The sequence below is a fragment of the Marmota marmota genome, unplaced genomic scaffold (genome assembly GCF_001458135.2).
Source record: "Marmota marmota marmota unplaced genomic scaffold, marMar, whole genome shotgun sequence".
NCBI lineage: Eukaryota > Metazoa > Chordata > Mammalia > Rodentia > Sciuridae > Marmota > Marmota marmota.
Genome location: NW_025999863.1, coordinates 377,597 through 385,190, shown reverse-complemented (window position 1 = coordinate 385,190; position 7,594 = coordinate 377,597).

Genomic DNA, 7,594 nt, shown 5'->3' with positions numbered 1-7,594 from the left:
GGGGCCGGGCCTCCCGCCCTCCCATGATGTCTGCGGCCCAGGCTGTGCCTGGGGAGGCAGGAAGGCCAGTGTGAGGGCGGTGGCCCTGTCCCCCGGGGCCACCAGACCTGGTGCCGGCCTGTCCCCACCTGCAGCAGCTCTGCCCTGAGGAGCAGTGGACCCCGCCGGGGGAGCCCTCAGCCCAGCGTCCAGCCTAGCAGCCACCCTGCCAGTCTCCCCAGCAGCGCTCGGAGGGCCATGGACAGGACCCTGCGGGCAGACACGGGGATGCGCAGGGAAAGGCCCTCACCCCACAGCAGCCAGGCCAGCGGCGTGGCAGGGAGGCCAGGCCTAGGTGTCCGATGGTGCGGCGACATGGTCAGGCTCAGGGCCCCCTGCCAAGCTCCTCTTACAGCCCTGGCCATGGCCGTTGGGGTTGCTCCATGACAGGGCAGCTCCCTCTTCCTCCTCCCACCGGGGAGGCCACAGGGAGCTTGGGGGTCACAACCACACTCCTGAGAGGACCCCAGGGTTCTGGCTTCAGGCCTTGACTGCCCTGGAGGTAGGGGAAGCCAGGGGTGCCCCCAGCCCATGCCAGGGAGCCAGGTGGGCAGCAGTGGCACAGCCTCAGAGGGACATCCATCCTGCCACACCCCCAAGGAGACACCTCACCCACAAGGTCCCTGTGGCCCCCGCCAAGTGGATATGGCTGCCTGTCTCCTGACAGGAAGGGGACAGGCGGGGACACAATGCCAGGGGAGACCCCCGGATGCCCCCACCCCTCCCTCTTCCTGCCCAGCCTTGGTCAAGGGGATTTTTCCCCCAAGGCAGTGGCTCTAAATCAGGGGCAGCACTGACCCCAGGGACATTGGGTGGCATCTGGGGACACTGATGATTATCATAACTGAAGAACTGCTGACCATGGTGGATGGAGGCCGGGGACACTGCCCAGTACCCTGTAGTACCCAGGACACCCCGCACAAGGGAAAATCCTGTGTCCCCAGGCACGAGCCTGGCTACAGGGAGAGGCTGAGGAGAAGGACAAAGCCCTGTCCATCAAGTGAGCCCTGAAACAGAGAGGGCACTCCGCCCGGGGACAGCAGCAGCAAAATTCTTCTAACGTTCCTTTTCTTTTCTGTTTTGGCTGCTGGGGCACTTTACCCCTGAGCTACAGCCTCAACCCATTTCATTTTTTTCAAAAATCATTATTTTGAGACAGGGTGTTGCTAAGTTGCCCGGAGTCTTACTGAGTTGCTGAGGCTGGTTTTGAACTCTGCCTCCTCCTGCCTCAGCCTCCCAAACTACTGGGACTACAGGCGTGCACCACCGCACCCAGCTCTGACATTTAATTTTCAAGTATCTCAGGCTCACAGAAGTGCAAGGCACCTGTCATCCTGGCCACTTGGGAATGACCTGGCCACCGTGGCAGGGTACAAGCCACAGGCCAATCTCTGCAACTTAGCCAGGTCCTGCTCAGAAGGAAAGTTCTGAGGAACAGCTGGGTGGCAGAGCCCCTGGATTCAGTCCCCAGCACCACACAGAACAGAACACGACTGTAAAGTCAGAGTGGAGCAGCCCAGGTGTCCATCCACAGGGGAAGGGACCTACGTGGCCCATGCCCCTGGAGTGTCCTCAGGGCAGGAGCGAGGTGACCCAGCTGCAGCGTGGAGGGACCTGAAGACCTGGTGCTCCATGACAGCCAGACACACAGGGCACAGCGTGTGACCCAGTGACAGGAGGGTCCAGGACAGGGGAGTCCAGAGTCGGACCTGGACCTGTGGGTGCAGGGCTGCTCCGTGGGACAGAGGCTGCTCATGGGGACAGGCTTCCCTGTGGGGTGATGGAATGTTCTGGAATTAGATGGGAGTTGGCTCCACCATTCTGCTGTGGATGTGGTTGAGCTGTTAAACGGGCGAGTTGCGTGGTGTGTGGAACTTCTCCATCAAGCTGCTGAAGACAGAGAAAGGCCCAAACAGATGGGCAGAGGTGGGTCAGGGCCCAGTTTTGCCTCCTCTGTCAGCTGTTTCATAACAGGGGACACGTGGGGTCCCCGTGAGGTCACCAGTTGAGCCTGGGTGGCGCCTGGTGAGCAGGAGGTTCTGGGGCAGGATGGGACAGGGGTGGGTGCAGAGCGGGACCCTGGGCTGCAGGTTGGGGTGAGGACACCATCAACAAAGTGCTGGGCTTTCACGGGCAGGTTGAGGGCCGGGGAGATGAAGGCAAGAGGCCCCGGGCTTGGTGGTGGCGTCCGTCTCTCTGGAGTGACGGGAAGGCGCACCCTGCCCATGCACAGTCGGATGCCCGTCCTGGACGATGACCTGCTGTAGGACCCTGCCAAGTCACTTCACCTCTCTGGTGATTTGCTCCTGCCCCGTAGAAAAAGGACAAGTAACTCTTGCCGCAAATGTGACTGGGAGGGTCCAACAAGCCCCAGAAGGCGGGGGATAGGAAGGGCAGCGGGACAGAATAGACACTATGATTGACGTCTGTATACAGGTGACTGTATGACCCGTGTGATTCTGCAATCTGTACCGTCAGAAAAATGAGAGATCATACCCCAATGATTCAAATGTATGAATTGCCAAGATCACTGCAATGTCATGTGCAGATAAAAAAAAAAAAAAAAGATCCAGAAGGCCCAGGGCTTCCTCAGGAAGGTCCTGAGTGGGATCCCCAACCTCACAAAGCCCAAACCAGAAGGTTGCCTCTTCCCATCCCACCAGCAAAATCACCAAGACCAGCACACCCAGCATCAGCCACGAGGCGGGGGGCTGGACAGGCCCCGAGGTGTGGGGCGAGGCAGCCCTGGGGGAGAACAGGCAAGATCCTCGGGTAGAGGGGTCCACTGCACTTCTGCCGATGGAGGCCCCGAGACGGAGGCCCATGCGAGGCTGCCTCCTGGGACCACGGCCAGCTGTGCCTGTCTTTCTTTTATCTATTTGCTTATCTGTCCACCTTTGCAGTGCTGGGGGGGACCCAGGGTGGTCTACCGTGGAGCCACCTCCCCAAGAGGGTCTGGTTAAGGTCCCCAGACTGGCCTCCAACTCCCGATCCAGCCTCAGCCTCAAGGCCTTGGGAGGCAGATGTGCACCTCCATACCCCACTTTTATCCCTAAATAACCAAAAGGCTGGGGACAATCTCAGGGACAGACCCCTCTGTGCCCCAAGAGGAGCTCAAACTTGGACCTAGGCCGAATCTAAGCCTAACTTTAACCCTTAGTATGAAAACTAGCCCTGACCTTGGGGCTGGGGCGGGGGCTGAGCGGCAGAGCGCTCGCCTAGCCCATGCGAGGCCCCGGGTTCAATCCTCAGCCCAACATAAAAATGACCTTGACCGTAACCCCAACCTAAGCCATGCCTACCCCTGACCCCCAGTCCACAGCACAGCCCCACCGGGCTCTCACCAGGCCCCTCAGACCCGCCGGGGGCTGCGCAGGCTGGTTGGCGACTCGGGGGTCTCCCTGTCCCCCCTCAGTGAGCAGCTACAGACGCAGCTGGTTTTGGCCAGCAGGCACAGGGTGCCACAGAGCCCCTGTGTTGGTCCTGCGTGGGTCCCGCCAGCACCCGGGGACAGGCAGGGACAGCCCTTTTGAGCCCCCAAAGGCCGCTCCCTCCAACTCAGGGCCCCTCCTGTCCGCCCTGGGAGACCCCCAGCCTCCCCCACCCTTGCTCCATGATGGGACAGGGTCCCACCTCTGCCCTGGTGCAGTCCTGCAGGGCTGGGTGTCTGGGTGGCCCTGACCAATCACAGTCCTTCTCTGTCCCCCACCAGCGACCTCCGCCCCCTCAGCTGGATCTCAGCACAGATGGGGGACACTGGGAGGGTCCGGCATTGCCACCCTGTGGGCCACAGGGGGTGGGACTTACCAGGCAGCTCTGGTGACCGCGACCCCCACCAGGCCGCCAGGCCCTGTGGCAGAACATAGGAAGTTGCCCCATCTCCACCAAACTGCCCCCGGTCCCGCTGCCCCGGGCTGTTTCCTGCTGTGAAACAGACAGATCTGCAGGTGTGGGTGGGGACATGAGCCAAGGGCCCCCATGGCCAGCAGATAGGCAGAGGATAAGGCACTGAGCCCAGCACAGGGCCTGGGGTGCAGCCTGGCGCTGCGTCCTATTATTTTTAAACATTTTTCTTTTTGCTGTCAGTATGGGGGTTGAACCCAGGGGTGCTCTACCACTGAACTACCCAGCTCTTTTTGTTTTGAGTTACTTAGCCTGGCCTTGAACTTGCGTCCTCTGCATTGGTGCAAAGTCACTGGGATTAGAGGGAGGGGGGTCCTCGCTGTTCACACAGTTTCATGGGGATGCAATGCACACCTAAGACCCCCCTCCAGGGTGCGGTGGCTTCACACTCACACAGCTGTGCGGGCATCAGTTTTGGGATAGTCTCATCATCCCCTAAAGAAGCCCTGTGCACATGAACAGTGAGCAGTCCTGTCCACCCCGGCCCGGCCCCACACGCCCACGTCCCTGTCTGCACCTGTCTTTGGACTCTGATTCTGGATTTGTCGGGTTGTTTCCAGCCGGTGAAGCTGCAGGCTGTGTGGCCTTTCCTGTCTGGTCCTCTGAGCACCCTGTGGAGATGCTCCGTCGTCCCTGCCTGAGCTGCCAGTGCCCGGTCTCAGAGGATTCCCCTGCCCTTCCAGTCTGCAGAGGTCCAGGGCACTCAGGACTGGGGCCAGCAAGGTGGACCTGGAAACTGGAAGTCGGAAGTGAGTCTCCCGAGTTCAGACTCTTGTAGTTCAAAAACAAAGACCAGCAGCCAAATTAAAACAGGGCTGAAGACTGGAATAGACAGCTCTGGAGGGAAAATACACAAATCGCCAGCAAGCACACAAAAACACAGTGACTTCCTTAGTCATGTGAAATGCAGATCAAGGCCCCGCGAGGTGCCCTTCACACCCCTGGGACAACTGTGAGGGGGTGCCAGGCAGGACCCCCAAAAAGGTGCCCACCTCCACTGTGGGCAGGAACGGGACCCTGCTGCCAAGCAAAACAGCCCAGCAACTTCCCAGAAGAAGGGCAGAGCCGGGGACCGGGCCACGCTGAGTTGCTGAGGCTGGCCTCAAACTTGCCATCCTCCTGCCTCGGGCTTGTGGGGAGCTGGGAATACAGGTGTGGCCACTGTGCCTCACTTCTGAGGTAAGAGTGGGAGGTGGGGGTGGCCGTGGACCTCGGGGACACTGGTTCATGTCTGGGGCTGGGGGGCTCCCCAGAGTGGTTCACCCCCGAGGGGGGGTCCTCTGTTCAGCCCTAGTACTGGGGTCCCGAGCTCAGTCAGGTCTCTGCTCAGCCTCCGGGTCCAGTCACCCAGCAGCATCCACGGCACAGCCCCCAGGCTGCCACCTGCCCTGCTCTCCTGAGTGTACTCCCCACCTGGCCCTCCTCTCTCCTGAACCCCAACAGCAGTCCACCACATTCCTGGCCACGCTCGGGCCTCGTCTCTCCCAGGGCCCCATTTCCTTCCTGCAGACCAACTTGCCTGGAGCACAGTGCCACCTGTGGACTTGGGCCCAAGGACCATTCCTTCCCAGTTGGGTGACCTCTGGGTAGCCCCGTTCTCTGCCTCAGTTTTCCTGTCTCTGCAGAGGGACATGGGCTGGACCTGTCTCAAAGGACTGCGCACGCACCAAACAGGGGTGCTTTGAACGTGCAGGTGGCTCCCAGGGCCCAGGCTGACTTCAGACCCTCGGCCAGCACTGTGTCCACTGTGGACGTCTGCCCCCTCTCCACCATCGGGGATCAACAGAGGAATGGCTCCCTACCCTGACCCTGGCCCTCCAAGGCCCCTGGGGGTCCTGCCAGCTGCCAGGAGGCCCAGGATGGGTCCCCTCTCTCCCCACCAGGGACCGGGGACGGTCGATTGCCACATCTCCCCTCTTCCTCCTGCCTCCCGAGGGCCGTTTGTGGCCACCTTTCAACACCAGGATTCCCAACTGCCTTCCCGGCTGAGTGCCTAGACAGGCAGGGGACAGAGGGCCTAGCTGACAGATGTGCCTGACCCTCCCAGGCTGCCTGCAGGTCTCAGTCCCCTCGGGTCACTTCTCTGTCATCCACGCCAGGCAGCAGGTGGGTGTGCTTGCTAACACAGGGCCCCTGTGCCCACTTACAGCCAGGAAACCACGGCCCTAGGCTGACACCCACCGTGGGACGTGCTCTCACTGCTGTCAATCAGAAAGACTTGAGCTGTAGCTCAGAGTGACAGGAGTGAGTTCACTGACTGGATAGGAAGGGGCAAGGGGACTCGTCCAAGGGACAGAATGGGTCCACTTGGACCAGGGAAGATTTCCAGGAAGTCCTGCTCAGGTCCACCTTGACATTTGATAGACAGTAGGGTGACATCAGACTTTCAAGTCCCCCTGCCATGGCAACTCTAGGTCACCTTGGCCCATGTAATTGGAATTTTTTTTTTTTTTTTGTACCAAGGGTTGAACTCAGGGGTGCTTAACCACTGAGTCACACCCCAGCACCCCCACTTTTTGGTTTTAATACAGGGTCTCACTAAGTTGCTTAAAGCCTTGGAAAGTTGCTGAAGCTCCCTTTGAACTTGCAACCCCCCTGTCTCAGCCTCCCAAATCACTGGGATTACAGGCCTGTGGCACCAGGCCCAACTTCTAATTGGATTCTTTAAAAACAAACAAAAAAACCCCAGTTTTTCAATTCTTTTTTTTTTTTAGTTTGACGGACCTTTATTTTATTTACTTATTTATATGCTGTGCTGAGAATTAAACCCAAGGCCTCACACATTTGAGCTACAACTCCAGCCCCTCTAATTGGATTCTTAACCATACATTCTTACAGATTTCATGGGTAGGAGGAACTATGCTTATCTCCCAGAGTTTCAGGATCTGGACACAAAAATCTCCTGGGTTCCTGCCATCAACATGATCTTGGGCCTGCATTTCTCCTGCAGTGAACAGGTAGTTTGCTGAGGAATCTGACGTGCCCTGTCCACTGCGGCCAGGCAGGGCTGCAGGTCAATTTCTTTTCTTTTTTTTGGTAAATGTTTTTTAGTCCTAGTTGGACACAATACCGAGGCTTATTTGTTTTTATGTGGTGTTGAGGGTGGAACCCAGGGCCTCTCATGCAGGCCAGTGCTCTGCCGCGGAGCCACCCCCCAGCCCCAAGGTCAGTTTCTCCTTGGTAAGAAGCAGGCGGGAGTCACCACAGTGGCCCATTTTGTGGAATCATTCCCTTAACCTCGCGTTCCCACCACCTGCATCTGTCTGTTCACTAACATTACCACACGGAAATTCTTCGGAAAACGCATTTGGGTCTGAAGACAGGAGAAAACTATTGTGACTAACAGGACAGACGGGGAGGGCGGGAGCCAGCAGGGTGGAGAGCGGAGAAGAGCGGCCGCACACCGGGCGCCCGGGCGCGCAGCCCCTCAATGGAGAGAAAACCGCGGGACTGTCAGGGTATGTCCCTGTTGGCAGCAGGTCAGGGGCAACTGTCCAGGCACAGGCGTGCAGTGCGCGTATAGGAGCCAGGGAATAAGTGCACAGAGTGGCTCCCCGCCAGGTGGGCCTGGCGACTTGGGGAAGTGGCCTCAGCTCCTCGGGTCTGCGGTGAAACGTGGGGTCAGCAGCCCTCACCCCACAGGCCGTGTGCG